Source organism: Pezoporus flaviventris, unplaced genomic scaffold, assembly GCF_033815535.1.
Source record: "Pezoporus flaviventris isolate CSIRO_AGI_PZ_B2104156 unplaced genomic scaffold, CSIRO_AGI_Pfla_v1 ptg000023l, whole genome shotgun sequence".
In the NCBI taxonomy this organism is placed as follows: Eukaryota; Metazoa; Chordata; class Aves; order Psittaciformes; family Psittacidae; genus Pezoporus; species Pezoporus flaviventris.
In genome coordinates this window covers 12,034,230-12,060,556 of record NW_026892571.1, presented here as the reverse complement: position 1 = coordinate 12,060,556, position 26,327 = coordinate 12,034,230, and the positions used below count along the sequence as shown (strand labels likewise).

General features: G+C 41.0%; 1 long non-coding RNA gene across 1 annotated transcript; it reads left to right on the top strand.

Moving 5' to 3' along the window:
- The first annotated feature begins 7,048 nt into the window (after nucleotides 1-7,048).
- LOC133271307 (uncharacterized) lies at nucleotides 7,049-25,374 on the top strand. The gene is made up of 3 exons (XR_009744076.1): nucleotides 7,049-7,214; nucleotides 8,127-8,235; nucleotides 25,223-25,374. It is a non-coding gene; the product is annotated as an uncharacterized LOC133271307 (long non-coding RNA).
- Nucleotides 25,375-26,327: the final 953 nt, after the last annotated feature.

Genomic DNA, 26,327 nt, shown 5'->3' with positions numbered 1-26,327 from the left:
TGCAGCCCATGTTCTGAGTCAGAACAGAATCCCATGGCAATCACAGCTGCTTCAGGGCCCTGGTGCTGGTAGATTTTCTTTAGGATGATGATGGTTGGCCTCTTCTTTTATTGTTCTCATCGGTTGTTGGGAGGTGGCTTTCTTTATCATCAGATTCCTTCCAAAAGCAGTAATACTGTGATTCAATATGATGGAAACTGAGAAACAAATGGGGCTGACACATTCATATTGTAATTCTAACTCATAATCTGGTTTTTCCTTGCTGAGATTGGGTCATGGTATGAGAATTTTCTCATTCCTGAAATTAGGGAAAAAAAATGTCCAGTAGTAGTAGCTAATTGTTTAGCCTTTTTGGGGATAAAATACCTCTGGAAAAGCATAGGGAGAAGCCTTTGCTTTCCCTCCCAGAGAGCACATCTGGGAGCAACCTGTCTTGTTCAGACAGTTCGTCAGCGATGCAGAACTCTTCTGCCTACTAATATTACTCCTGGGCACCCTCCTGCAAGGAGGCAGCTGACACACACACTGTTAAAAGCTAGGGTGGTTTTGAAAGTTTCAAACATTATTTCTTTTATGAGGAAGAGGTGTCATGTCCCAGCTACCCAGGTTAGATGCCACAAATTGCTGTTGATTTTGCCTGTGGGTCTTTTCCCTAACCTGTGCTGCAAGGGGAGACTGTACAGCCCTGTAGACATGACAGGAGCTGGCAGTCAAGATCAGGACCCATGTCTGCAGACCCATCACCTACTGCTGCTTAACTAGAGAAGATTCCACAACAGCCACATCCTAAACTTTATTACACTCCTGATTTGCAAGTATATTATTTGAATCGAACTTTCCAGGCCTAATCGTATGTAAAAATGAGGCTAATTATATCCCATAATGGTCCAATCTGCAATAGTGAGATGAAGTTAAGAGAAGGAAAATGAGCTTTCTTTAGCTGCACAACCGTCTTCCCAGGACCTTGGAGCAGCTGGCAGATGTCTTCTGTGCCTGCATCTTTCATATCAGCTTGGGAAATGCCAGTGAAGTTAATAGGCATCCTCTTGCTTTCATGTTAGGTTTATCTATGGGCTTTACTTTTTGGTCCATGTATGGTCTTTACTGCTACAAACTTACCTTCACTGGTGGAAAACACAGGAACCTTATGGTCTTTTTCACATGTCATTTCAGCAGTCAAGTGATGATGTGGGAGCTACAGACCTTACAAAGGGCTGCAAAAGCACTTCAAGATCAGTAGGTAAGGGTTAAAAACTGATGGTGCAAGGTGCTTCTTAAAAGCCTATGTGAAGGAAGTAAATATTTCCCATGAAAAATTTTGAAACTAAATTAAAATTTTAAAATTTAATTTAAAATTTTTCAATTTGCTTTTCTCCAATGACAAATGGAAACTTCAAAAGCAATTCTGAGACAATGCATTTATTTTCAAAACTTCTTTTCTTTATTCTATATTTTTTTCATTCAGTTCTCCAGTAGAGGGAAACAAGGACCTTTACAAGACCCAATATTGGGCTGAAGACAGGGAGATTAAAATTGTGAAGACGACCCTACTCTGTAATTTCTCTATCGGGCAATGGAGGACATTTTATCGTAAATTCACAGCCTCCTTATTGTCTGTCTTTCAGTGAATTTTAATAAGCATGTTCTTCAACCCCTGTATTTATCTAATGTCCTATAATCAAGTAATTACCAAAATTATAAGGGACAATGATAGAATCATAATACCTAAGTGCAGGAGGAATAACATGATTGATTTTAAGCATATGAATATCACAGATTTCATATGCCTGGCAAAGTGGGGCGAGGCAGTGTCAGACTCAGTGAGATACCTCATGTGCTTAACAGTAAGCATGTGCTTAACCATGTCCCTGAATGGGGAGTCTAAAATCTCTGTTATTCCAGTCTGTGAATGTGTTGTCTTGAAATGTACAAGCTGCAATTAAGAGCTATTGGATAATAACTATGCCATGAAAATGTCCTAAACTATTAAAGAGCTGAAGATGATAGTGTGCTTTTAATGTTTCACATAAACCATTTGGGATTTGAAGAAATTTCAGTGCTTGTGAGGAAGTCAGAATATATTCTTGCTTGGGTTAAAGGGAAGGAAGAGAAAAAGCCCTGAATTAAATTTTTGAGCTCGACACCCTCCATTTTTCTACATGTTGCTCAATTCTAAACAGGGAAAATAAAATCAGCTTTGTTCATGAGCATATGCTTTTGACATTTTTTCTTCTTGGAGCCTGTGAATTATTAATAAACTAATTTCTCTTTATAGTTCAATCTTTGGAGACTTAAAATGCTCACTCAAATGCACCGAACAAGAGGAATGCTTCAGCTCCAATCAGCTCCTGTCTTCTTTGGAAATGCTGGCCTTGAGGTATTTTTGAGTCTTTGAAATCAATCTTTTATTCAACTGGGAATTTCTGATGGCTTGGAGGTCTAGGCTGTTAATTCTGCCTAATGCCCTGTTTAAGTTTGGGGCATTTCAGTTGGCTGATTTTCTGCTTTCACTTTGTTAAGGGGCTAAGAGCATCCCTTTCCCCCTTCACCACACCCCCTGTTTCTTTTTCACCAAGTAGAATCAAAAATGTTTGTTGAGCTCAACAAGTCAATGGGGGTGGGATGATCTAGAAAACATTCAAGATGGCACTTAAATAAGATCTTTCTGAGTTTTTCAAAGCCAATTTATTACAGCTTGATCAGGAGTGGAGGTGTCAAAGGGATCCCCATGCTCTCTCCTGCAGGCTTTTGTCACAACTGCCTTAACTGAGGGTTTCTCATGCTGCTGGCACCAGTAGCACTATCACAGTTAAGCCAGAGAGAGGGGAATCAGGAAAAGAAGGGGATCAGAGTGAGGTCCCAAAGTCCTGTACACACCAGCCATTCAGGATTATGAACAGCCTGCAACAACTTGTCTGTCCAATTTTGTCTGCTGTCCTCTGGATAGTTTGAACCAAGATGTGAACCTTAGGATAAGCACACAACACCTTCTATACAGTGCTAACATGAACCAGAAATCAGTAGATTAACAACCTTCACTAATCAACTGTGATTTCCTCTTCATCAGAGCCTGGGCTGAGAGCTGAACAAACTCATTTCATTTGTGACCCTGTATGCATATGAAACAAAAGCTCTCAATGATAAAGCAACATTGTTTGGTCCTTCCATTCTCATGCTTCTAAAAATACCCCAACAAATTACTGAAAAAGGTCCGCATGAAATTTAAAAATAGGCTGAGGGAGTGGGTTACAAGTCACTGAGCTGCATGTGGTTAAAGAAAAACAAGAACAACAAAATCACAGCGCTAAATTAAGCTGTACAACACAATTTCGTTTACCAGAAATATTTAACTGGAGAAAACCACATTAAGGCAGTGGGCTCATTAACAAAAATGTCCTGTGCAGAGGTGGTTTCCCAGTTAACACTGGTGGGGGGGTTGGAAATCTGACTCCTGAAAGAAACAGAAAAAGCATTTAAAGAAAAAACTTCTGGGTTTCTCTCACGTCTGATGTGTTTCTCTTGCTTAGCCCTCATTACTGAGGCTATTTGCATTGAAAACTCTGAGCCAGACTCTTGATCTCCTTCATGCTGGGGTAAATCTGCAGTAGCTCTACTGGGTGATGCAGAGCTCAGTGCGGCTCTGAGCTCTGGTCATGCAAACCTATAGCATGAGCAGTAGTGGTGGTAGCACAGAGGGACACAGCTGAGTTTTCTGTGTATGATTTATTTTCCATCTCTCTCTGAGGTCTCAGCAGCTCTGCAAGGCCAGGAAAACACATCCAAACCTGGGAAAGGGAAACCTTTTACTTTGCCAGTGTGCAGGAGGATTCCCATTGAGGAGCAAAAGCGATTTGGTTCCAGCCTCCCATCAAGTCAATGGGATTCGTGCACCTCAGCCCATGAAGGTCTTTGGGAAATTCCAGCCATGAAGGTTAATTATAAGCTTTTAATTAATCAGACATTCACTGTGGGCTGAAGTGGCCTGGCTGACTGAGCACCAGCCTGGGAGGCCTGTAATTAACACTGCTGGTGCCTGGGGAGCAGAGCAGCACTGAGGCAGCCTCAGGTCTCACATGCTGGGTGGACTATACAGGATGGTGCTGGAGATGCTACAGGGTCAGGGCTAAGACTCAGGCTGCGCAGAGCGTTTGTGCCATCGGTGCTGACTGTGGTGCATTCTGCAAGTGGGCTTCACCCAGCTCCCCAGAGGTGGACAAAAGATAGTATTTAGCAGGAGAACAGGTTGTAAAACAGGTAAAAAGAAACTAGGGGTTTATTATAGCTTATGCACTGAAATACTACAATAAGTTGGCAGCTGGAATTAAAAATCCAAACTGGCTAGCTTTGCAAAGCTTTTGAAAAGAGTCTTCTTAACTTAAAATTGCCGAAAAAATTGAGGTAGCAATAAATGACATATCTGAACTTCTTTTTTTCATAAGTGTAAATGATAATTACTGAGCTACACAAGAGTATATGATCTGTAGGTGTTCTCTGGCCAGTTAAAGAACAATTGTTTGGCTGGTACTCCAGAGATACCTGCAAAAGGGAGGGACTTGGCTGTCTGCCTGCAGAATATGGTCTGAGAGAGAACTTCTGGCCTCCCTCAAACTGATGGCAAAGTAGCAGTGACTTCAGGGGATCTGGAATTTCTCTCAAATAATGTTATTAGCAATGTTTCAATCCTCTTTAACTTAATAAAAACAAAATGGCAGGACTAGGGAGAGATGCTGATGAGGTAAGAAAAAAGCCATTTCATTTCTCCCAAAATTACAGGAACTCTTTTTTTTCCTTTGAATATATGCTGCATTTCTTAATAAGAGAGAAAAATGCGACATGGGAGAAAATAAATTTCAGGTGATGTACTGAAACATTTTTAACCAATTTATGGAAGCTGAATCCAAAAGAACTCCAAAAACAATATGAGGTCAACAGAAGAAAAGGAGATAAATATCCCCATTCCTGGAGGATGCCTGTTTCTTTAAGCAGCTGTTTCTTGTCTCTGAGGTAACAAAGTTGTCATGTGATGCATCTGTTACCATGGCAATAATCTGTAATTGTGCAGAAAATCCACCAAAGTAGCGTGCAACTCCTTAGTGAATTGGACAGCGAGAAAAATCACCCCTGTACAAGCCTTGAATTGATGATGTTGTGAAACTGCATTGGCCAAGTCAGCCCAGTTTCACCTCCAATGAATCTCCTGTATGTATTTGCTCTGGTTCTGGTGTCTAGTTTTTGTTTGGTCTTTAAATATGTCCCTTGCTCATACATTCATGGCTGGTAAATGGTGTGCACCTTAGTGCGCACTTGTGCCTCCCCTGTCCCATTCAGGGCACCTTATATAAAGTAAAGGATCTCAGCACTCCACTGTTTTGGCCAAAGGTTCAAGAACTGTAACTATTGAGCCATTCTTTTCAAGCACAGGTGATAAAATGGCATTAAATTTTGTACCCTGCTACACTTGCAATAGGAACAAGGTTCCTATATTTATTTTATCTCAATCTTCCAGTGGGGCAGCCTCCAACATCTGCATTGTCTCTGTGTCTTCATCAGGATGAGTCATTCCAAAGGTACCTTGGGAACAACTCCCACACACACTCATGCAGTATTTTTATTTATATATAATATATAGATTTAAATAAATCTGCTAGCAGGCCAAGTTCAGTATCCCTTAAAACCATCTGAAAATAGCAACACAAAAGGATGAGAAGATGAAATCTGCAAAACTTTCTTCCCTGCATTAGTCATAAAATAAACTGCTGGAATTTACAAAGAAAATCCTTGAGCATTTTGGGTCATCTGCTCATGATATCATAGGGCTAAAAGTGCTTGCTACTATCCAAATCAAAACGCCAGAGATATCTCATGAGAATATGCCTCGTGGGCAAATCCCAAAAGGAGAACATCTGGATTTAAGATGCCATTGCCCTGTACTTAACCCTAAGCCACTGAGAAAAATGACTATTCTCCTGCTCTCACTCTCTCTATGTTATTAGTAAATATTTATACTATACAAACACCCAAAGGCCTCAAATAAGAGTAGACTTCCATCTTGAGGCTTGTGCAGGCCTAACAGAGGGATGAATCCCCCTCTGCTCTGAAGAGCTTGTTCGTTATTTACTTTTCCTTTCAGCTACAGTGCCATAAGCTGCCTCATGCCAACAGCTGACTGATTTCATGTTATTGGCCATTAGATGAGGCCCTCGATCCTCCCATAGGAAAACACAAAAGGTGTTGTGTTCAGTGGTGTTAGTTCAACTGAGGCAGCTCAGAATCAGTGAAAACTCTTTTTGAATTGTGCCCACACCAGCAGTCCCACCTTCAGCTTTGCCTACCCAGGTTCTAATATAAGCCATTTATCTTGAGTTAATAACATAAAACTGCTTTGTCCTCCCTTGTAGTGTAGAAGGTGTTAGACTGATGTGGATGATTTGGTACTGCATCACACTGAAATTCAAGCCTAAAACCACACCTTCTCACAGCATGGCATTTGCAAATGAATAGATTGGGAGTTTCCCCCACCCTGCCTGCTCTTTAAGGCCAAAATGAGTGCCTCATCTGCAGAAGTGGGGCTATATCTGAGGTTGGAAAGACCTTACAGAAAGCCATTTGCTCTCTGGCACGTGCTCTACCAGCTGAACTCAAGCCCACCGAGTGGACAATCTGAGATCTGCCTTCCTCCACACAGTTTTAAAGGATGTATTCTGACATCTTAGTTGTGGGGCCTCATCAGATCATAACCTGAGCCTCCTGCAGCCATTCCTGAAGGGGAGAAGTATGACCCTAGTGTAGAACAAAAGTAGCTTCCAAACTGCCACAGGACCTTTTTTCATCTAAAGAGTTTGCCTCCAGCCTCCTTCACTTGGTGGTTTCTGATGAGATGAAAACAACCCAGTAACACCCTGGATGAATCTCCCCTTGCTGAGGATGCTCCCCATTTGTGCATTCCTCAACACATCTGGCAAAGGGAAAACAAAATTAACGTAATTAATTGAAGTAGGGCCTGGGCTGGGCTTCTTCACTTTTTTCAACAAGGACCCAATCAGAGCTGTGTACCTGAGGGACCTGAGCTTATAAGGGCTGTGGGAGGAGCAGGAGGGAGGTGGAAGTTGGTTTTGAAGTTTTACTTCTGCCTGGGCATGGTATGACTGGTGTCTGAGAATTATATATCATTGTTATAGCTAAATTCCTTTTTCCCTGGGGAAGCTGCAGAAGAGGTAGGGGAGTGGTATGTGATGGATCTGGGGGCCATGCAAGGGAAAGGGCTGACTTAGAGCACAATAAAGCTGGGTCTTCCTGGGGTTCTGAGCTTGGCCCTGTAATAGTTGGCTCTGTTGTGAGGCTCTGCTGCTCCTCTCTCATCTCTTTGCAACTTTCCTGCTGCACATGCCTTTTACCTCACGAGTCCTCCTCTAGATGACTCCATGTGTTCTCCCTGCCTTGTGAGATAGGAAAGCTGCTGTGGCCACTGTGGGAAGCCAGGAAGCTGTGGCTGAAGCAGAACTATTCTGAAATAAGTGCTTAGGAATGCTGTGACCTCTTGCCTCACTGAAGCACACTTTGGTTTCTTTTTTTCAGAGAGCACGTACAAAGAGCTGTTTGTACATAGCTTTAATCTGTTTGCACACATACACAGATTCAACCAGGGCAGGTGGAAAGGAGAAGGGATCACTGCTCTGCCCATTTTAGGTGTTTGAGACTCTAGACAGCTGTGACAAACTGCAGTCTTTTTGCTACCTTAAAAAACCATAATGGACCGCTTTGGTAATTTTAGCTGTAAATGCACTTCTGCTGTATCATAGGACAGTGCTTGAGTATGAGAAAAGAGAGAGAAATACTAGAAGCACAGAAATAATGTGGTGACAGGCCAGAGAAAAGCTTATAACACACCCACAGAGTGTTTCCTGTGGAAACAATATTCTCCTGGTTTTGTCCAAGATGCTCTTGCTTGCCTGGTTTAAGAAGTAATTTCTCAGAGCTGTATTTTAGATGTTCAGCTCTTGTAAACTCTTCACAGTTTAATACATTGCAGCTTTTCTGCCGGCCAAGTTTGAGTCACTGGTTTAAAATTGCGCCCATCACCACAGTCATCAATTTCACTGTTAACTTCCCATCTCCTCTCATCCCAGGCTCTACCTAATGATCATAACCTGTGATCCCAGTTTGTGCAGCGTCGATGACTAAAGAAGCTTGTTGATCTCAGTCTTCCCCTTTATTTGGACAAAGCAGATAAATAAGGTAAGTGGTATGTGTATAAAAGTGAATTTAGGTGAAGTCTCATGAAATCTGTGTGGGCATTGCCTGAAAAGAAAGATGAAAACTATGATGAAAAGTGTGGAGCATGGACCTGAGGGAGGGATGGCACTTGGGGAGGGTGTCTGCTGGTGTGCTACTACTGCTGTATAATGGGAACAGAAGCTTTGAGGCTCCTTGCAGACTGCAGTGGTTGCTGGATGTAGCCGGGAAGGAATTGTCTCTTGGATGATGTTACTAGGGTCACTAGGATGTAGCATGCAGTATAGCTCACGGGGTAGGACCTCCTAAGGAGGTCTCACCCACTGAATCCTTGTCCTGAATGGGTCTTACAGGGTTGATGGCGCTCAATCTCCTGTTGCAATCACAACACAGCAGTAGTGGACATTTCACTGCTACTGGCATACCATGGGGTGCAGTGCAGGCCCTGTGGGGTGCAAAAGCTTGAGTGAGGGATGCAATGCTTTCTTCCAGTCTCAAAGTCTGTGAAATGGAAATTGAAGGAAAACTTGATTCAAACAAGAAGTTGAGTTGTGGCTGTGTTAGGCTTTACATGGTTGCTTGATGATCGGTAGATATTGGTGGGCTGTGAGTCAGGCTGTGTGCTGGAGAAAGGTTTTGGGAAGGGCTTAATTAGCACCAACACAGTAGAAGGCCCTGCTGGTAGCTAAATGCTGTGGTGTGAGGAGGAGCCTGAAAGGCCAAAACTGAGCTTTGGAAAGCTTTGGTGTTTGTGTAAAGCCAAGTAGGGGTGCACTGAATGGAGCTGGGGAACAAAGAAGACCTTAGGTTGTTTAAGTCTTTTAACAGAAATCTCAAAGAGCAACAGCTATCACCAGAAACATTTCACACTGAGTCAATAAAACTGATCCAGTTTTTGTTCAAAGAAACCCTTTAACAATTCAAATCCTTTAAGGGAGCCAATACACAGGCTTGTCTTTCCATAGGGCTTACTGGCATTTTGCTCCAGTTACTTTCCATGCCTTGTTGAAAGGGATGCTGCTTTTCAGGCACATATTTCTGGTATACATCTTCCTAAAAGCGTTTGGATCTGTATGTAATCTGAATGGTGGTGGCTAAAATAGTCCATATGGCTGCACATCCACAGAATGTGGGGATGGATATCTTAGGAGGTCATCTTGTCTCTCACTCTGGGACACTCATTCTCCTCCAAAGGCTGAGCAACTTGCTCAGTTACAGATGTAACTGAGCATTACATCTGTCCCTGCTGGGCTTGCCATGCACTGCTGGTTGGGATAGCAGGAAAGGACAGAGCTGCAAAGTCTTGGGAGAGGGAGTATATTTCTTCTCCCACATCTATCCACCTACAGATATAGATGCCTACACACATCTCTACCTTCCTCCCACCTCCCTTTCTTTCCAAGCCATGAGATTTGGACATAATGTTTTTATAGTGCCTCAGAAATCAATCTGTTCAGTAACTTGACTGAGAATAAGTAATGCAGCTACATACTTCTGAACAGTTATATGTGCAAGATCTGTTTGTACGATATCCTACAGTCTTCCTAACATCTGGTTCTAGCCAGTTGCTATCAGCCCTGTGGTTTTATAAGCCCTAAATTAATTCAGTTTTTAATGCAGGGGAAAAAAAATGCAGCCCCAAAAGCATAACATTTACAGGCATTTTTTGTGGGAGTGGAGACAGGAGGCCAAGTTCTGCTCTCAGACAGAGTCCAGCCTTTGCATTTTTGGGTGGGCCTCTGAAACCATATTTTTTCCTTAAGTGGCCTCCTTTTCAGCCAAACTAAACTGATTCCTGTCAACTATTATCACTCCAGTGTTGAATGGGTTTGGCATAGAAACCTGCAGGAGGGACGACAAGATGGCTTTTTGGGATGCTTTTCAAATACTAACTGAACTGTTGTATATGCAGTGTTCATGTGTCCCTTGGCTTTTAGGAAGGAGGAGAGAGCGATAGGGTGGTTTCATGTATCTGGTGGCTTAGCCTGCCTGTTTTCTCACCTGGTGTCCATCAAGTGCTGTGCTCAGTGGAGCTAAGCAGAGATAACTTGCTTACCCATTAGGCTGCAGCATAGCAGGGTCCCTCCCTGAGAAGCTTTTTCAGTGCAGCTCTGAACATGCAAGAGAGAAACTCTATGCTCCAAAGCCACCTGCTCAGGATCAGCAGAGACTACTAAGGGTGGATTTTTATTGAGCACATATGAGACAGGAGATGATCCAAAAGCATGAGGCTCATTCAAATCTCTCCCTAAGAAAACCAACCATCTAGAAAACCACTACCACTGAGGCAGTTGCTAACACAACTGGCAAACCCCTCAATAACAAGATACATTTCTGGGGAAACCCAAACCCTTGTTATCCACATGCGGTTTACAAGAGGGTTGACCAGCTGCTGACTTGCTGTTGTAGCCAAATTACCTGCTTACTATCATGCTATCCTTTGTATTCTCATCCCAGTTTGGTGTTCAACCTCTTCTCCCGTGCTAAGACTCTAAGGTGATAGTGACACGCTGAGGGATGAGACCTGTCCTTAAATATTTTGAATTATAACTGTCCTGAATAATTTGCATCAGATCACCAAGGCCACTGAAAACTTCAGCAATGCTAGCACAGATACCACATAGCAGTGGTCCTGTTTGGTCTTCAACGGAACAGAAGTGCATTCACAGGAGAAAGAGAGGCAGCAAACCAGATACTGCTTATACTTTGAGTCACTGAAGGGTTGTAGTTCACATATGGATGAAATTTGGCTCTGGAATAACATAATGTAGTTATAAGTGGAATAAATCTGGTCCACCACTTCTTTTCCTGCCTGTTATGTTTTAAAAGACAAACTATCCTTGCGTTACATATGCACATAAAACATGGGTAGTTGAAATGGGTAACTGTGTAAGGCTCTGAGTAGGACTTGATGGGTTCTTTTGGCCAAGCCTCACTTTCTGGAAAGGATCAGAGTGAACAGACACATCTCCTTATAGAGATCCTGCTAAACTGTGGCTGGTAATGGTGTGGCAGGAATTCAGATCCTGCAGAACTGCATATACGTTTCCACAGTTATTTTTCTGTTGTTACCAAACACTCAGAGAAAGGCTATGCTGTGGTCATATAGACAGGAAAATGACATCATGCTTAAAACCACTAATCCAAAAGCTTTGGAATCTGAAAGACAAACTGTATTCTAATTAGAACCAAAAAAAAAAACCAAACCCCAATGACATTTGAAATGGAGAAATTTCTTGGATTATTATTATTTTAAAATCTTCCCCTGGCTTCCCTTCCAGCCAGAGCTGTGACAAGTGCATTGGAGCTGATAATAAACACACACCTCTGAGGTCACAGCTAGGATTTTTAATTTAAATAAATAAATAAGGATGAATTTTCCAGTCTCCAGGGAGCCAGCACTCGGGAGCATGCAGCAGAGAGTGCTCTGCAGGGTCAGTGTGGAAGATGGGGGTTTTTTGCTGTTTAGCATAGATGTTTTTTTCCATTATTTGAAAATACAAAACAGTCTAAGTCTGTACTTCTCCTCTCCAAGGTTGGTAGGTGGTAACAACAGGCTTTGGGATGGCGATACTTTGCATGGGTTATTCACTGCGTGGGAAACCCCAGAATTACTCACAGCAGGCATGCTGTTTTAGGAGGTCAGCAGATGTGACCAGCTCATCCTGCTATGGATGATGACAGCTGGCTAGAGAAATGTTGAAGAAACCATATTCCACCAGCTGCTGGGTTCTGCATGTCCCAGTGCTGCTGCACCTCTTGGAAATGAGTCAACTTTGTTTTGGGGGGAAAACAGGGTGGAGGAATCCCAACAATGTTAAAATCTACTTATCGACACACAAAAAATTAAAAAAAACAAACCAACAAACAAGCCTGTTTCTTAATCTGAAACAAATTTTCCCTTAAATTTCTTAGCATTTTGTGGGAGCTAACTGGAAATTGATTGAAACAAAAATTAAATATTTTAATCCCCAAAATCTGCTTTCCTTTTTTTCTTAGAAACTTCTATTGTAGAAAACTGAATTCTGGGGGGAGAAGAGGGTGTAGTTACTTAGACAAGACAGCAACACTTTGAACTCCAAATTATAAACTCTTCAGGAAATGCATCTTCCATCCTGAAGCCAGGTCACTTCATTTCCTACTTGAGTCTAAGTAATTGCTCAAATACAACATCTTCACCCCCTCCCCAAAATGAGGTACCTGTAATTCCCGAAGATGCATTGCAGAAGCTGGTGTCTACAGAGACACTTGAACCAATGCTGTATGTCATCCCCACTCAAGAAATTCTGTTTGAGTAGCCCTTTGTTTTTGCATGCTCAGTTACACTGCAAGCTAGGCAAACGGGCTCCCCATCCTCTGCCTCTGCTCACTTTACCGCTGTCCACATCTGGAGTATAACATAATGAGGATAATTATAGAGGCTGTTGCAAGGAATCACCTGCTATCATGCACCTGCCAACAGGGTGGATTAACTGTCTGCTTCTTTTAGGAATGGAATAAATCCTGACATATTTTGAAAATGTACCCTCACTTGCTTCTGAGTTTCTGTTCTGCTCGGTTTCACCTCGGTCATAGCTGGTTTTCTAAAAGTGCCACTATTCATATTGAATTTGCACCTTGCAAGCACCTGCAGGCTGATTGCTTGGCATGGACTGTTCCTTATTGATTTTTTTTTTCCTTTTTCTTTTGTGTTCTGCTTTGTTTTATAACATTTCGTGGTGTACACAGCAACTTTACGGATGCTGGGCTAGCTTACTAATTGGTTTCACAACTCTGAGTATGGATTTAGCAGGGTCTTTGCTGGTGCTTGCTTATTTCTTTTTCCCATGGAAATGAAAGCAAGAAGCAGCGTGATAATGTTATAGTACTAATCGTTACTTCCTATGACTGCCTTTCTGCAGGCCACCAAAATTATTTAGTTGCTGAGAGAGGGCAGATCGCATGAGGTCCTCTAGACTGAACATTTCATGAGGCAGAGGAGGTTTCTTCCAGTGTCAGTGGAGAAAGAGCAGGAGCAAGGCTGGTCCAGTATTGGCTATTAGGTGCAGATAGCTTTGATGGCCAGTGCAGGAACTTCAGCTGTGCCACTGTGATAAAAAAGTAGATCCTTAGTTCCAGGTGAAGACTATGGGAATCTTTCAGTGGGTGTTACCATTTTGAATCAAAACGCTCAACTTATTTCTTCTGTGTTTTTGCAATATGTGAGGTGAATTTTCAGAGGTCCTTTGCTATGATGTGGGAAGGGATGGTGAGACTGTACTGAGACTGCCCAGACTTGAGGCAGACCCATGCCTGTTACATTGCCCCTCAGCAATGAGTTGAGTTCAGTCTCGTTACTTCCAGATAAACAAGCTGTCACTCCCCAGTGATTGCTGCTCCAGTTCTGACATCAGTCTTAACTGCTTTTTCTAGCCTTGTCTAAAGCAGACCTTTTAAAAAGTGAAAAACAGATTTCTGCATGTATAAATTACAATTAAGTGCTGAAAATACTTATACCTATGTATTCATTTACTACAGTTACTGTTTTGGAAACTAAACATGTCCTGACAATATTATGTCTCCAACTTTGACTTATGTAGCTGGTCGGCTTTTCTAGAGATTATATAAGAAAATAAATGCTAGGATTTTATCACTAGTTTACTTTTGCCATCTCATAATGACAGTGGTGTTTGGTTGTGGGGAACAAAAGTCAGATGAAATAAGACATCTTTGTAATAGCATATGCTGTTCTTCACGGTACTTAAGACACACACTAACAACAATAAAACAACTTTAGGTGAAGGGCCAGTGAATGAGAACACTAGGCTTCATTCTTTTTCCTTCAGAATAAATTCCCCTCTGTCTGCAAGCATCTCATTTGCTGTTTGTACAGAAAGTCCTTTGTTAGTCATTTCTCATTACAGCCATTGATAAGGCTTGTCCAAAAACATGCCAAAGTGCTTTTGTAAGTTAGATATTTTACCTCAAGAACCGACAGCTAGTAATCATACAGTGGGTCTCTCTTAAACTTTTTCACTGTTGCCTTTTTATTTAGATAACATTACCGTGATACTTACAGCAAGTGAATAGTATGAATACTTCAGTATGGTGTTTGATCAGAAAAGCAACTAAGCAACTAAGAATGTTTTAGGAAGAAAACTTCACTTTAATTAACATGATTTCAAATATTACTACTTGTACAATATAAATGTCTTGTCTTGTAAAGATACTTGTTTTCAATGAAAACAGTATTGAAGACTGGAGCAAGTTTTTTCTGTGTTCCTAAGGCACAGTCACAGCAGAAAACATAATGAAAGAATAGATTTTCTCACATTTATATAACTTTAAGAAATATGTATGAAAATATTAATTGTTCACTTACATATTTGTCTATCTATGCAAAGTAACTTCTCTAAGTCTGATCTTTCTTGAAAACCTTTGCACATTTGTTTGCAATTTGCAATTCCGGTACTTTCCAGTATTGTCTATCCATTGCCAGTCTAAAACAAGCAGTGATATGGAAAAATGATTGTTGGGAATGGTTGTTAGCTATTTCTCATAACACTAAACAGTACCAAATGAAATGATTGTGCAACAGGCTGTAAACAAACAGAATCTACTTTTTCGCACAATGCATAATTGGATTGTGGAACTAGTTGCCACAGGATGTTTTAGATATCTGAAGTTCAAGAAGCTCAAGAAGCAACCAAGCAAGTGAATGGAAGCAAAGGTCTCTAAAGGGCTATTAAATGAGATGACGCAGATGTAGGCTACAGCTCAGGAAGTCCTTAAACCACAAATTGCTTGAAATGGAGAAGATACGGAGAATTTCATACTTGTATCATTTCTTATATGCTTTCTCCTAAATACCCATTACTAGCCATTTCCAAAGACAGGATACTGTATTGGACAGGCCTTTGATATGACCTAGTCCAAGCTTTCTCGTGTATGTCTGTTCCCCTTGGGGAGCAAAAGAAGACACATCCTCAAGCACATGGAAAGGAGTAGGGGGTTTCATTAAGGTTTGACATAAAGTTATTTTTTTTCAGATTGACTAGTAAAAAAAAGGAAATAAAAAAAAAATTTCCTTTTATCATATAAGAAATCTGTGAATCTGTGAGTCTCCAAATGCCAAGTACCTTGGGCTCTGCTACCTCCTGTAAGTTCACTCCTTTGGGGAGAGAAAACTGGAGGATGTTGTATATGAGGTTGGAAAATGTCTACCTTCTTGATAAAAGCCTTCAACAGTAGTGTGTGTGTGAACCACAAGTGGAAAAATATGGTGTGCTGTGCTAAAAGCAGGTGACAGCAGTCATTATCTCTGCTCCGGTGGACATGTTGTGACATGGAGTCCTTCAGGTCCCAGCTAAAGTCAGGTCCCAACTAAAGTCAGGTTCCATTTACCACATAGCATATCTGTCTCCCAAGGGTTTCCTTATTACCAAAGCTAACCATAGGCTGAAAAAAGAGATAAGGAAATCTGTGGTTCTTTTCCTACTTCAGAAATTTTAGTCTGGGACTCAGAGAAATAAAGTTACTTTCAGGAGTATTGGATTCTACTCTTTTTTTTTTGGGGGTGGGGGGGTTAGGGAACATGAGACGTTTTCTTTGGCAGTGAGCATTTTACAAAATCCCAGTTTGTGATGCAGAACAATAAAGATGGTATTTGTTTTTATTTACTTTTACATAAAACCACGTATCTCACTTGAAGAACCAAGACAGGTGCATCAGACTTCCATCCATTCTATCTTACACTGACCTTAAAGAGACAGGTTGTGGGAAGCAAAAGACTTTCTCTCCTGAAAATAAATGTTAAGCTTTCCTCACTGGATACAAAGCAAAACAGTTATATTTTAGCCTCTAGTTGCCAAGGACACCTATGAGCATTTTCCTACCACAGACATTTTGTAGGCAATGTGGAAAACACGTCAAATGCCAAAAGCATTAAGAGAAGGAGCCAATCATGAATAATTCATTTGGAATTCACTATAATGACATTAGCCATAATGAAACCTAAGCTGGTATTAACATGTGGGTAATAGGTACAGTACTTCCTGAGGAATTGCTCTTTATTAGGAGAGTGTATTAAGGAGAGCTTGGAAAAGGGATACCATTTCTACCATCATGGTCTCCTCATCTAGGGATAGTGGTGTATGATTGTCTCCAGGATAATTACAAGCTATGTTGGCTATGGTCAGATATGATGTCTTCAGCCTCTTAGTTTAAAAAAGAAATTGCTTACAAAATGACTACATGGCAACTGCTTTGAGCAGCAGTATGTATGCCAGAGAAGTGCTAGCTCAAAGGAATAAGTGATCTGATCAAATTGCTGTTCCTTTCTTGCTGTTCTTCCAACAAGCTTCCTTGCAAATGAGGTGTTTTTGTGTTTGCTTCACAGCTGCTGGGAGAACAAAAGAGCTGCTTGTTGCATGAAAAGAGAGTTGATGTTTTGGGCTGGCTTTTGTCCTGACTGGTCTGAAGGAGGGTAGAGCTTGGGGTCCCCAAAAGGAGGTGAGATACAGCTCTGGCATACTGGGTGCTCACATGCAGTAGTTCACACTGTGAGTAATTCACCACAGGAAAAACCTGTACTGTATAACTGTATAATGAGGTGATCCAGAATCAGTCAAGTCTTTAAGGATGTGCTTATGCTCTGTTGAAAGCCTGTGATGATCAGGTTTGGGTTTTTCCTTAGACTTTGAAATGACTGAGCAGTAGGTGTGTCTTTGGAGTTGAGTGCTCTTCAACTGGGACTGTGTAAGTAGTAATCAAAGGCAGAGTCGACAAAAGCAGAGTCAAAGTAAATGGTTCACAGGCTGCTCTAGTTGAGATATGTATGCATGAAGTTATCAGAGTCAATCCACAGACAAGATGTGAATGATTCAGCAAAAGGCATGAGGAATAAACCATTCATGTTAAATAATTTGCTTTGCTTTAGCCAATACTGGTCTAAATCTCAGCTTTGTCCAGTCATGTTAGACCAGTGTGAACTCTTAGTTCACTGAGGGGGCAGGCTTACAGTACAGACAAACAGTCATCATCCCTTCCATTGCTGTAATCTTTATGCAATGACCGCAGAGCCCTTGCTAGAGATGCCCTGAACTGAGAAAGCAATCTGCTCAGCTAATGAGCATCCTGTAAAGTATAATTATGAGACCTTTGCCTCATGAGGTAGAACTAATTAACCAAAACACTAAAATCACAGTAAAAGTTAGCAATAGTTATTTAATACAATCAATCCCTGCAAGGTGTACTGTTACATTATCACACATGTAATTGTCAGTGCACCAATGCACACAGCTCAGTGGGCAAGGCTAGGAGGATGTCAGCATGATATGTTGCTGTCTTCCCTGCTGCATATTATTATTTTTGCTTACTGTACACCAATAAATGCAGCTCTCTTTCTTCAGTGTAAGAACTTGCAAAATAAAGGATGGAGGAAAGAAAAGTATTGTTCCTCTTTCCTTTATTTTCTGACACCAGAAGTATAGGTCTGAAAAAAACAAAGGGCTTGACATTTACCATTCATAAATTCTGAAGAAACAGAGATCCAGCCTCTGAAGCTGTGGGAGAGAAAGAATACAAAGTTCATCACCTGCTGACACTTGTCTTGAAAAGAGAGTGTCAGAGACAAATCCAGCCGGTTAGGACTGAGTGCCCAAGAGAAGTGTCAGGTTCCAGATTTTTTGCAGCATGAATAAGATAGGTCATCTATTGTGAGCCCGCATAGATGCCAGGACCTGCACGTGTCTGGAGACTAAAAGGAAAAAGGCTTTTTATCCTCATTGAAGATTATGACTCAACTGGGCTTGGTAAGGAACCTGCAGTCATCACAAGACTGCCCCTCAACCCACCCTGTTCCACAAATACCCAGGGGCCATCAGCATGAAAATCAAACAAGTCTGGTTTGATGTTTGCGTTCTTTTCTTTTTAAGAGGATCCCAGGTTATGCTGTGTGTCAGGATACTGCTCTCCCTGCAAATGATAGAGAAGAAAGAGCTCTCCAAGATCATTCAGAACACCTCAGTAAGATCCTGCTCTAAAAATTGCTCACAGAGGAGTTTATCCCTATTTGTTAATCATAGTAGCATCCTACAGAGATAAGTCTCTTCGAGGTAATTTATATGCTTTAGGTCTCTGACTTCTTATCAACCTTCTGTTCACATCAGGAAACTGAACTTGTTTGGAGGTAACAGACAGGTCCTGGGTGGATTTCCCACTTCTGATGAGACTGTGTGTGCAAGGGACACCCTGACTTCATGCTCAAGGGCCCGCTGTACCAGTGCTCAGGGTGGCCAGTGACTGCTGCCTTCTATGTGTCTACAGTAACACAGAATTTTCCAAGGAGAGCAGAAGAAAATATGTGTATCTTTTGATCCCAAGCACTGACCTATGAGTTACATGAAGCAAACACAGGTGCTTCAGGGAATTCTAGTTCATGTTATTATGAAGTACTGTTTTACCTCTGTTTTACCTTCCTCACCTTCTCTGTTAATGATACAACCTATCCCCTGGGGGATTTAAACTTATCAATGTCAGTAAATCCAGGTAATTCTGATGTTAGTTTTAAACTTTACATTGTCAGTTATGGTATAATCTTTTACTAGATGGTTGTATGATATGGGCAGGGTGTCCTTTGGAAGATGTAGAACCTGGGCCGGGTTTGTGATGGAGTAAGAGCAAATGAGGATTTGAACGTCCTTTCTTTTGAATGCAAAAATCTTCTTTCCATTCCCATAGGAACCTGCTAGAACTTTCTGTCTGTTACATTCATCTTGCTTCGCTCAGATTGGACTAAAATGCTTGAGATGATTACTTAGTAGTTGAGACCTACTACTGATTACAAAAATCACATGTGCTGTAAACAACTTTAATTCCATAACTTTAAGCGAAATAATTAGTGGTTTAACTCACTGAGTTTCACAACTTTTTAAAATAGGAATGACTTTCCCAATTTTACAGATGTTAATTTGTGGTGTACAGATTGTGATTTTTTGATGGTGAGACAGTGTATGTGTAGTAAAGCCAGAAAATGGTTCCAAAACTGACAAGGACATGAACAAGCTGTCTCAACAGAGAAATCTTTGTACCAAAACCAGAGCTCAGCCAAGCATTATTTTGGTGTGGGTAAGGAATTGTTTTATTACATTTGTCATTTTATGAGGAAAACTAAGAAAAAGCAATCAAGAACATTATTTTAAAGACAAATTTGCATTTTGACTTTTGAGAATGCTTATGTTAGTATTTTCCCATTTATCCCAGTGACTGTGTTAGAATGAATTTTACTTTGAAAGCTGGAATCTTGTTTCCTTTTTTCATACCCATAATTTCCAGAGACTACATTATTTATATTTGTTTCTTGTGCTGAACTGCTCTATGATTTCTTCTCTGCTTCAGGAGCTACCGTATGTCTCCGTATGATAGATGTTAAGAAAAGATGTTTTTGTAGTGTTCTGTTGAAGTTGAATACGATGTCTGAAGACAGTGTGATGTACATTTAAGACTGGATAATGGTGAATACATTTATGCTTGTGAAAACAGCAGTACAAGCTGGTGTTCTGTGTAGAACACTTCCTTTACATTGGTAGTACTTGGTTTGTCTCCTGCTCCATTCTTATGCCATGCTAAGCTTCTGGTCTTTTTGGTCCTGGAGATCTGAATTTTGTGATAAGCCAATACTTATGGGTTGGCTTTTGATAGATTTACAAGATGCTTCAGATTTGGACTTCCACGTGTCCTGAGAAACTGCATTAGGTGGCCCAATGTTTTGTTTTCGTTCCCAACTTTCAAGACACTGTATTGTCCAATATATTAGGCAGGTAAAAAGTTTGTTAAGAAAGAATGTGGCAAATCCATGAAGCAATGTCTAGGTCAGCGTGGGAAGAAAAATTTGGGAGACTCGCTCCAGAAGTGGAGACATTTCTGTCTGTGGAGTGTTACTGTTATTTTTCTAGTATATCTCTTAAAAAGTGTTTTGTCTTTTTTACATGAAGCTGTATATATTGTAGTTGATGCCCTGTAGGATATTGTTTTGGGTACAGTGCTATATGCTAAGGAGCTCTGCCTTGTAGCATGCTCTACAAGAGTGTATATATCACTTTATGCATTTACTTTGAACATCTTCTTTTTATTTATTCATATTTTTTGGAAAATGACGTTTTCCTGCCAGCTAAGAACTGTTGGATGGATTCTCATACTTGAATGTTGCATTCATGAGATTTGAAGAGAAGCATTAAACGCTGAAGACAGTGTGCTGAGTTCTAGTAAAACTTACAGTGCAAGTTCACACAATTTGCATGAGCATGATTAATTTTTCAGTTAATGATCCTGTTTGTTATGCTTACAAATTCCACATGTGTTTTGTATGCAGCACACAAGCAAACAAAATATACATATGGCAGTGCTGAAAAAGCATACGTATATGCAGTATGTTTAAGGCTTTTGAATGGAATTCCTGGGAAATTTGCTTGGTAGTATCATGGGCAAATACAAAATATCTGCAGGGGCCAGCTCTAAGCTAACGTGGTTCCAGGCAACTTGTCAATTGCAAGGAAGAACAGTAAAGTTACACACTTCAGAAGGTATCTTAGGAACAGATAACCATGTGGCAAAGCTGCATTCGTTTGGAATATTACCAGAAAGAGAGAAAAGTGCGCAAGCATAATCAAATATTTGCTCTGCTGTGTATTGTATGCCTAATGGACCACGCAAGATTTTACCAGAAAATCCTATTTCACAAATGTTTTAAATCCACAAATGCCTGGTGATGACATAGCCATAAAATACAGCTTTTAAAAATCCTCTATCAAGGGGATAGGTTCTCTGATGCATTATATCAGCAGCATTGATTTAAACAATGAAGAATTGATTATTAAATTGGATTCCAAATTGAGCTCTATGAGTAAATCCAGATCTGCCCTCAATCCTCAGTTTGAGCTGAAAGATCTGGACTGTGTTTGGTTTGGGAAACAACCTCTGGTTATTTGGTGAGGTCCTGCTGCCACTGTTAGAGATGTCGTTTACATAAAATTAAATTGAAAATGAATCCAGGCAGGGTTTAAGAGAAATCAAGTTTGGCTGCATGGAATGTACAGGATATAGGTATCCTTCCAGCACCGCCTTTTGTAACACACGTGTTTCTAACACCTTGATGTGTGTTTAATGGTTAAATTTAGGAAAATACTTTTCTGTATCAGTGGAGAATGACAGCTCTCAAAACTTTACATTTCCACTGTTGCAGCTACCTTCCTTCTCAGTGCTAGCTCTGACAGACCACAGAAAGGGAAGACATGGAAAGGTCAGGGATGAAAAGACAAAACTACAATGTGCCAATAGAGCACATTGCTTCCCAGAGCCATGGGCTATCGTGCAGGTGGAGAAATTCCACGAGTTCCACCAATACCAGTGGAGCTTCCCAGCTTCCACTCCTTAAGACCACAGCGTGCATGTTTATTACACAATTTCAGCTCTGGTTCTTGCACTGGTTCTGTAAAAGCTCCTCTCAAAGGTAAAGTCATCAGTGTGATCTCCTCCCGTAACCTGTCACCTTTAGATGTAGAGTGCATTGTCTGTGACAGCTGGCCGCATCAAAACTGCTTGTGTGACATTTTGCTGCGTGAATCAAGTCTTTTAACAGTTGGTATGTGGTATTTGGTTGCAGTTATGTTTGTTGCACAAATTTTAGTTTGCTACATTCAAAATGCTTCCCCTCCTTTCTTTGGGTTCGTGTATTCCCAGCTCCTCTGTGCATGCTCTTATTCAAGAGAAAAGGTAGAAAGTCTTTTAACTAATATGGTTTGTTGGCATGACCATGACCCCATGCTTTGGGTGGGAAACTCTTGTTTTGTAACACCAATAAAGCAAAAGCTGCCATTCTTGGTATCCCAGGCAAGACCAGATGCTGCAAAAACTGACTTACCCCCTTAGAAAGGGTAGCCTTACTCCTGTTGGGAGCTGTAGGAGAGAGTCTAGTCCTGCCAGCCCCTCCTTTCATGCACCTCTAACAGGTAAGAGTGACCTTAACCCAGATGAAAATCTGGTAATCAGAAAGGTTTTATTCATCTTTGCTGAGCTCTGGATCAGTTTGGCATGAAGAGCCCCAGGGACCTGCTCTGGTGTGGTATAACCAGTCCCATGGTAGCTTGGGGAAATCTACCCTTCTCCCTGAGAAGCAGACAAACACAGTGGACCTTTTGGACTTCTGCTCATCTCCAGGTGTGTGTTGCCAGTGCTTTGCCATGCATAGTGCTTTGGTAGCAATACAAGACTCTGCCAGTGTTGAAAGACAGGAACTCATTCCTGACCCCATGAGTCAACCTCCTATGTCATGGAGCATGTGGTTTTATCACCCTTGCTATTATTTTACCTTTCAGCTGAGTAGTTACAGGTACCATTAATCTATAAAATAGATGTAGGCAGACAGGAGGACGTCATGTAAAGTCTGCAGAGACACGAAACCAACAGACACAAAAAAAAGAAAAAAGAAAAGCCAGCTTGGAAACATGACCCCCACTTTTTAGACTCGTGTTCTCCAGGAAAATGATTTATTGTTGGCATGTACCCATGTCACACTGATACTCAGGACAAACTAAAAGTCACAGTAGTCACTCAGGCCCTTGCTTCTGTCATTGTATTTTCAGATATTTCAAGGAATGAGGTAATGACTTTAAGATCAAGGTCATTTTCAGCTGCATCAATTATTTCACTTTCTCCTGGCAAAAGCATCTGCATACCTCTGCACAATGCTAACTACCAGGCGAACGTTTCCCTGGAAAACCTGTTCTCTGCCATACAGAGTGCCTGGTTCATACATTAAATTAGTTTAATCATTTAAGCTTTTACTATGTAACTTAGAACTGGCATGCAGGAACACTGCATGTTACCAATTTAATGTATTTAAAACAAATTTAAGTTAGTTCCAATGTACTTAGTCACAGCTATACAAAAGAGAGACCCCATATTTCAAATAACAAGGCTTCAGCAGAGAGATGACGTTAGTGGTGGGTAATAAGCTGAACTATCTATCAAGATATCAAGTATGAAACAGATGGTGGAAAAAAATGGACCAGGTACATTTACAAGCCTTTTAACATGATCACCCATTTAATACACCGCAAGGTCACAACTTGATGTCTTAGACATGCAGTCTCCTCTTCAGCTAGAAATGAAAGCAGGGTTTAAAAAAACAGGAGTGTTACAGAAGACTTTGTGGGGTTTACCCAGTGTTTCTGGGAAGGGAAAATGGCCCATCATCAAACCTTACAGATCTTTGCTTGCCAGCATCAGGTCTTGAATACATGATTTGTAGACCTGCATCCATTGATTCCTCCAGTGGTTCAGTACATTAGGAGTGATTTGCTGTAACGATTCAGCTCTGAAAAATTTATTCCCTTCCTTTAGGACAATAATTTTGTGGGTTGGGAATGTTCTTGGTTGTACCTTGTTTTTTTATATTCATAAAGATCTGGGGTTAATCAGTCAAATATTCCTATCTCCTATGTGTTCAACCACTGTAACTCAGTCATGTAAATGAGTGCTTACCAGCTGGCCATGAAGGCCATCCCTCTCCTTAATTTGTGGGGGTCTCTTTTACACCCCATTCTTGAATTCTGACACAATATAACCTGGCTATGCACATACTTTTACACAGCATAGTTTAGAATGTTAAAGAGCCTCTAGTAAAAGTTACACTTTTAGTTAAAGCCTTCATTCTGGTAGCTGGGGAATTGATGTCAGATGGAAAATGATTTCCCAATGGCTTGGGCTTCTAGCAAAAGTCTTCAACTTTTATGTAGATAGTCTTTGAAGTTAGAAATTGTTGTTAGACTATCAAATATTGTTTGAGGTGTCACTCATTTTTTTTCTCTTCCCATTATGGGAATGGGATCTTAGCAAAGAATTATTGTGGTAGAAAATGAATGTATGACTGACACTGGAAAAAAAGGTGTTTACGGGGCATATACAAGGGGAATTGTTGTGGAATCTGGACCTGTCAATATATCTCGGTTAATTCTCCAAGTGTCTGGTTTCTCACTCAAAGAAGGCAGGGTTAAACCTCCAAAGGCACAATAATTGAATATGTCATCCATGGTGTGGAATATTTTCTGAAATATCTTTCTGCTGGTGTAATTTCATGTTGCTGATTTATCTGAGTCACACCCGTTGTTTGAAACAGGGGGTGTGACTGCCTTTTGGGCTGTAGTTGGCTCCATCTCCCTAGAAAAATACACTTCCTTTCCCTGTTTTCTGGCCAGCTGTGCTGTACACGATCTCTGGCCTCCCACCTCCTGTTTTCTGGCCCTGCGCAACTCTTCCACCACCGTTTTTTGTCTGAAGAAGAACTGAGCATGGCTTGGGCCGATAGGTGGCACACAGGGAGCTTTTAAGTAGGCTGAAAAAAAAGGATACAAAGAGAAAATGAAAATAATAATACTCCAAATACCACGGAAAAGTTTCCAGTTCTGGGTTAGTTGGGTTTTTTCCCCATCCTCTGGCTTTGTATTTTTTCCTTTGCTTTTGAAATTCCAACTGGGTCTTGCTATCCAAATGAGTCATTAACACTATACTGCGTGTCCAAAAGTGAATACGATCCTTCTGTGCAAATATCTACATGACACAGTGCCTTAAGTACTTCTGTCACGTGCATTGCTTTAGCATCTCAGGCCAGATACCAAAATTCCACTCTGCTAGCTAAACCCTCCTGTCCTAAAGAGCTCACCAGTGAAGTATGAAATGAGAAATCAGATTGTACAGGCAAGCAGAAGAGTACAAGTTAAAAATGGAATAGTGGTAATCAGCATGATAGACCTTAAGAATATTTGAGTTAAACAACAACAACAACAAAATCAAAACTGAGTTTTAGGAGCTTATAAGTTACCCTATTGCAGCAAACATCTGAAGATTTACAGGCTCTAGGGAACATTCAGTTGCGCTGAAATCCTTCAAAGAATGATGGTTTGGATTTTTACCAGTGTTTCAAACTATCTTCAACATCTTAATCCTTCCTAAATAGAGCTGGATCTTAAAGCAATACCTCCAGGAACAGAGGGTTTGATGACCTTTCCTTTGACTGCTGGACTGTTGGACTCTGATGGCCAGTAAAAAAAATGCACAAGCCACTCAGTCACATAATGGAGATGCTTAAATTCAGACCGACCACGTCATGACAGGAGAGATGTATAGAGGCTAGCTTAAATCTAAAAGAAAACCTGGGTCTGGGTAATATTATCCCCGTAGAACCTGAATCACAAATACTCAAGTGCAGTGCTGGAGTATTCATGCCATCCTTGGTGAGCCTCCTTGGGAGGGAGTGCAGCCAGGCTCTGTGTATTTTCACATCTCTAAAAGCACAGGAGACAGTCAATAAAAAAGGGATGGCTGTCTTGAGATTACCCCCCCCTCCTCTATGTTCTGAAGGCAACAGAACAGAGTGGATAGCGAGCAACCTGCTTGCCTTGGGTGCAGATGGCTTTAATTGTCATTCCCAGATGTTCTGCCTCTTGAAGGTCAAATTCACCTTGTATAAATCGGGCTGGAACCATCCAGAGAAAGCACAGACATTTTATTTGAAAAAATGTAATAAAAGTATGTCCTTCTTTCTTGTTATTTCCTTCCTTGTAAATTTAAAGGGAACAGATTGAGAGGGAGGCCTGGCTGGCACAGGTCATTGTTATGGGATATAGGGCTTTTGTCTGGAAGATGCGTGTTCAAATCCTGCTCTGTGGTGAAAATATTGTTATATTTTGGCTGGTGTAGCTCAGCTGTTAGTATTAGTCCAGGATTTTCGCTGCTGCATTTGACAGCATCACTTTTTAAACATGGCAATACAAAAGCCATGCTCAAAAAAGAATTGTTAGATGAAGCATTAGTTATGTCAGGACATGTGTCATTAAGGCCAGACATGAAAGGAAATCAGTGACACCTTTGCCTAGTCTCTGCTTGTTTTGTAGTGGTGTAGGTCACTTTGGTCTTCAGACTGACATGTTGTGCATCTCTCACAAATGTACCAATGTCCATCCTTTACTTTGGCTGTTCATTTCTCCGCCTAGTCCTGTAGGAAGTCTGGTTCCTCAACTCACTCCATTGGGGTTGAAAACCTTTCTCTTCTGTCCAGCATA